Consider the following 6,000-nt stretch of genomic DNA (forward strand, 5'->3'; position numbering starts at 1 on the left):
AGTAACAAGAACATTTCCCAGGACATAGACATATCGGATATTTGCAGAAAGCTTAAATTATTGTTAACCAAACTGCACTGTACATTTACAGTAGCTATTACAGTGAAATAATACCATGCTATTGTTTGAGGAGAGAGTACAGTTTTGAACATGAAATGTTATTAATAAACAAATTAGGTACATTTGTGAAGTCTTGATACAATATATTGAACAGTAATGTAATGGTTCATTGGATCCGTCTAAAACTTTGCACATACATCTAAATTGCACCTGGACTGGAAAATGCATTATGGCCTTTCTAATGCATTTTAAAGATGATGGTACAAAACAAATACAAAAGAACGGGTTTTTTTTTCTTCGTATTATCTTTAACCAGATCTAAGGTGTTATATTCTAATTCCTTTCACATTCCCACAAACTTCAAAGTGTTTCCTTTCAAATGGTACCAAGAAAATGCATATCCTTACTTCAGGTCCTGAGCTACAGGCAGTTAGATTTGGGTATTACATTTTAGGCAAAGATTGAAAAAAAGGGGGTGGATCCCTAAGTTAGAGAAGGTCATAGTAAGAACCTTTAGAGAGGGAAATATAATGGAAAAGAGTATACTGCATGTATGGCCACTGCAGTCCCAATAGCGTGACATGTTTAAACTTCATTAACTATTCATATACCTAGATATCTAAAGCTACTGCAGCATAATCATGAAGAAGAATAGAATGGGAGAAATGTAGAGCTGAAAAGCAGGGGAATTACAGTAGAGACAGACTAACCAACAGGGTAACAGTGGCCGTTGGGTAGGAGAATTACAGTAGAGACAGACTAACCAACAGGGTAACAGTGGTCGGTGGGTCAGGGGAATTACAGTAGAGACAGACCAACCAACAGGGTAACAGTGGTCGGTGGGTCAGGGGAATTACAGTAGAGACAGACTAACCAACAGGGTAACAGTGGTCGGTGGGTCAGGGGAATTACAGTAGAGACAGACCAACCAACAGGGTAACAGTGGTCGGTGGGTCAGGAGAATTACAGTAGAGACAGACCAACCAACAGGGTAACAGTGGTCGGTGGGTCAGGGGAATTACAGTAGAGACAGACCAACCAACAGGGTAACAGTGGTCGGTGGGTCAGGGGAATTACAGTAGAGACAGACCAACCAACAGGGTAACAGTGGTCGGTGGGTCAGGGGAATTACAGTAGAGACATGACTAACCAACAGGGTAACAGTGGTCGGTGGGTCAGGAGAATTACAGTAGAGACAGACTAACCAACAGGGTAACAGTGGTCGGTGGGTCAGGAGAATTACAGTAGAGACAGACCAACCAACAGGGTAACAGTGGTCGGTGGGTCAGGGGAATTACAGTAGAGACAGACTAACCAACAGGGTAACAGTGGTCGTGGGTCAGGGGAATTACAGTAGAGACAGACTAACCAACAGTGTAACAGTGGTCGGTGGGTCAGGGGATTTACAGTAGAGACAGACTAACCAACAGGGTAACAGTGGTCGGTGGGTCAGGGGAATTACAGTAGAGACAGACTAACCAACAGGGTAACTGTGGTCGTGGGTCAGGGGAATTACAGTAGAGACAGACTAACCAACAGGGTAACAGTGGTCGTGGGTCAGGGGAATTACAGTAGAGACAGACTAACCAACAGGGTAACAGTGGTCGGTGGGTCAGGGGAATTACAGTAGAGACAGACCAACCAACAGGGTAACAGTGGTCGGTGGGTCAGGGGAATTACAGTAGAGACAGACTAACCAACAGGGTAACAGTGGTCGGTGGGTCAGGGGAATTACAGTAGAGACAGACCAACCAACAGGGTAACAGTGGTCGGTGGGTCAGGGGAATTACAGTAGAGACAGACTAACCAACAGGGTAACAGTGGTCGGTGGGTCAGGGGAATTACAGTAGAGACAGACTAACCAACAGGGTAACAGTGGTCGGTGGGTCAGGGGAATTATAGTAGAGACAGACTAACCAACAGGGTAACAGTGGTCGGTGGGTCAGGGGAATTACAGTAGAGACAGACTAACCAACAGGGTAACAGTGGTCGGTGGGTCAGGGGAATTACAGTAGAGACAGACTAACCAACAGGGTAACAGTGGTCGGTGGGTCAGGGGAATTACAGTAGAGACAGACTAACCAACAGGGTAACAGTGGTCGGTGGGTCAGGGGAATTACAGTAGAGACAGACTAACCAACAGGGTAACAGTGGTCGGTGGGTCAGGGGAATTACAGTAGAGACAGACTAACCAACAGGGTAACAGTGGTCGGTGGGTCAGGGGAATTACAGTAGAGACAGACTAACCAACAGGGTAACAGTGGTCGGTGGGTCAGGAGAATTACAGTAGAGACAGACTAACCATCAGGGTAACAGTGGTCGGTGGGTCAGGAGAATTACTGTAGAGACAGACCAACCAACAGGGTAACAGTGGTCGGTGGGTCAGGGGAATTACAGTAGAGACAGACTAACCAACAGGGTAACAGTGGTCGGTGGGTCAGGGGAATTACAGTAGAGACAGACTAACCAACAGGGTAACAGTGGTCGTGGGTCAGGGGAATTACAGTAGAGACAGACTAACCAACAGGGTAACAGTGGTCGGTGGGTCAGGAGAATTACAGTAGAGACAGACTAACCAACAGGGTAACAGTGGTCGGTGGCTGTGTAAAAGAACAGGAAGAACAGTATAAAAAGGCGCCATTATAACACACACAATGAAATATTAATCTGAGATCACGCTGACCTATTTAGTCTTCCACCTTCCCCCTCACTGACTGGTCACCCATCGCCGTTCACTATGGATGTATGGAGAATGGTTTTACACACACTGGCTGTATCTGAAATGAATCACTCTTTCACTGCATTATATTCCCTGGCATATTGTATGCTGCAAAACTGCAGTGCAATGGGAAAACTGGAATGGGAATAATTTACACAGTGATTGGTATATCAAGGTTCCACATCTTTATGATATTGGTTTCTATTCGTTCCTATGTACTGAAGAGCGTAATGCTGGCATTCTACAGAGTATAACCCATAGGACTGACTGAGGTATTTCATCATATTACTATATAACACTGCATGCCACTGTACATGTCCTGTTCTACAGGAAAATGAGGCATCATCTGAGTCACCTGTGGTACTAAACTATACAGGTACATCTGTTCCTTCATCTGTTCATTTATACTGTCCTCTCAGCTGCTGTTGCACAGTAAGCTGTCACTGAGCAGCACAGATGTGTATCGTGTGTAATCCTTCTGTACTTGATGATTTTCCTTAATCAGAACGCTGTTCCAATATGCTAATTGCATGTTTCCTCATTACCAATGCACTTTGATTGTAAAAACATTTAGTCACCATTATTAATGAACCGAAGCAGCGTTGTCCGTACTGCATTATCCAGGTTGTCCATACTGCATTATCCAGGTTGTCTGTACTGCATTATCCAAGTTGTCTGTACTGCATTATCCAGGTTGTCCGTACTGCATTATCCAGGTTGTCCGTACTGCATTATCTCCCTCACCAACTTCAAACATCAGCTATCTGAGCAGCTAACCGATCGCTGCAGCTGTACATAGTCTATTGGTAAATAGCCCACCCTTTTCACCTACCTCATCCCCATACTGTTTTTATTTATTTACTTTTCTGCTCTTCTGCACACTAATATCTCTACCTGTACATGACCATCTGATCTTTTATCACTCCAGTGTTAATCTGCAAAATTGTAATTATTTGCCTACCTCCTCATGCCTTTTGCACACATTGTATATAGACCCCCCCTTTGTTTTCTACTGTGTTATTGACTTGTTAATTGTTTACTCCATGTGTAACTCTTTGTTGTATGCTCACACTGCTATGCTTTATCTTGGCCAGGTCGCAGTTGCAAATGAGAACTTGTTCTCAACTAGCCTACCTGGTTAAATAAAGGTGTTCTCAACTAGCCTACCTGGTTAAATAAAGGTGTTCTCAACTAGCCTACCTGGTTAAATAAAGGTGAAAGAAAAATAAATAAAAAAATAAATAAAAAAAATTATCCAGGTTGTCCATACTGCATTATCCAGGTTGTCCGTACTGCATTATCCAGGTTGTCCATACTGCATTACCCAGGTTGTCCGTACTGCATTACCCAGGTTGTCCGTACTGCATTATCCAGGTTGTACGAATAAGTGCTTGAGGAACTTGTCCCTTTTTCAAAACACAGAGTAATGGCAGCACAAATGAGACAATCAGAGTTGTTTCTTGCCGTGCACAATGCCAGTCAGCAGCTATTTGTGTACAACTGGGATGGAACCTGCCCGTCAGATTGCTGCCCTGCAGTTTTGTCTCTGAGGTCCTTTGCAGTGTAACGGTGACACCTCTCCTGAGCTGGTCTTTATAAGCTGGAACAGTTTCCTCCAGCTTTCCATGACACCTTGGAGACCCTGATTAGTCCTGCAAGAGTACTGGAGCAGCAGCTTCAGCCTCCAGTGATTCTGAACTAACTGAGGGGAGCTGGCCTTGTTTATTCCCCTTTCATCAGCAGGAAGCTGCCATGTTTATTCCCCTTTCATCAGTAGGGAGCTGCCATGTTTATTCCCCTTTCATCTGTAGGGAGCTGCCATGTTTATTCCCCTTTCATCAGTAGGGAGCTGCCATGTTTATTCCCCTTTTGTCAGCAGGGAGCTGGCCTTGTTTATTCCCCTTTCATCAGCAGGAAGCTGGCCATGTTAATTCCCCTTTCATCAGCAGGGAGCTGCCATGTTTATTCCCCTTTTGTCAGCAGGGAGCTGGCCTTGTTTATTCCCCTTTCATCAGCAGGGAGCTGCCATGTTTATTCCCCTTTCATCAGCAGGGAGCTGCCATGTTTATTCCCCTTTATCAGTAGGGAACTGCCATGTTTATTCCCCCTTTGTCAGTAGGGAACTGCCATGTTTATTCCCCCTTTGTCAGCAGGGAACTGCCATGTTTATTCCCCCTTTGTCAGTAGGGAACTGCCATGTTTATTCCCCCTTTGTCAGTACGGAGCTGCCATGTTTATTCCCCCTTTGTCAGTACGGAGCTGCCATGTTTATTCCCCTTTCATCAGCAGGGAGCTGCCATGTTTATTCCCCTTTCATCAGCAGGGAGCAGCAGTGCTTATTCCCCCTTTGTCAGTACGGAGCTGCCATGTTTATTCCCCTTTCATCAGCAGGGAGCAGCAGTGCTTATTCCCCTTTCATCAGCAGGGAGCTGCCATGTTTATTCCTCTTTCATCAGCAAGGAGCTGCCATGTTTATTCCCCTTTCATCAGCAAGGAGCTGCCATGTTAATTCCTCTTTCATCAGCAGGGAGCAGCAGTGCTTATTCCCCCTTTGTCAGTACGGAGCTGCCATGTTTATTCCCCTTTCATCAGCAGGGAGCAGCAGTGCTTATTCCCCTTTCATCAGCAGGGAGCTGCCATGTTTATTCCTCTTTCATCAGCAAGGAGCTGCCATGTTTATTCCCCTTTCATCAGCAAGGAGCTGCCATGTTTATTCCCCTTTCATCAGCAGGGAGCAGCAGTGCTTATTCCCCTTTCATCAGCAGGGAGCTGCCATGTTTATTCCTCTTTCATCAGCAAGGAGCTGCCATGTTTATTCCCCTTTCATCAGTAAGGAGCTGCCATGTTTATTCCTCTTTCATCAGCAGGGAGCAGCAGTGCTTATTCCCCCTTTGTCAGTACAGAGCTGCCATGTTTATTCCCCTTTCATCAGCAGGGAGCAGCAGTGCTTATTCCCCCTTTGTCAGTACGGAGCTGCCATGTTTATTCCCCTTTCATCAGCAGGGAGCAGCAGTGCCTATTCCCCTTTCATCAGCAGGGAGCTGCCATGTTTATTCCTCTTTCATCAGCAAGGAGCTGCCATGTTTATTCCCCTTTCATCAGCAGGAAGCTGCCATGTTTCTTCCCCTTTCATCAGCAGGAAGCTGCCATGTTTCTTCCCCTTTCATCAGCAGGAAGCTGCCATGTTTCTTCCCCTTTCATCAGCAGGAAGCTGCCATGTT

The sequence above is a fragment of the Oncorhynchus kisutch genome, linkage group LG15 (assembly GCF_002021735.2).
Source record: "Oncorhynchus kisutch isolate 150728-3 linkage group LG15, Okis_V2, whole genome shotgun sequence".
Classification (NCBI taxonomy): Eukaryota; Metazoa; Chordata; class Actinopteri; order Salmoniformes; family Salmonidae; genus Oncorhynchus; species Oncorhynchus kisutch.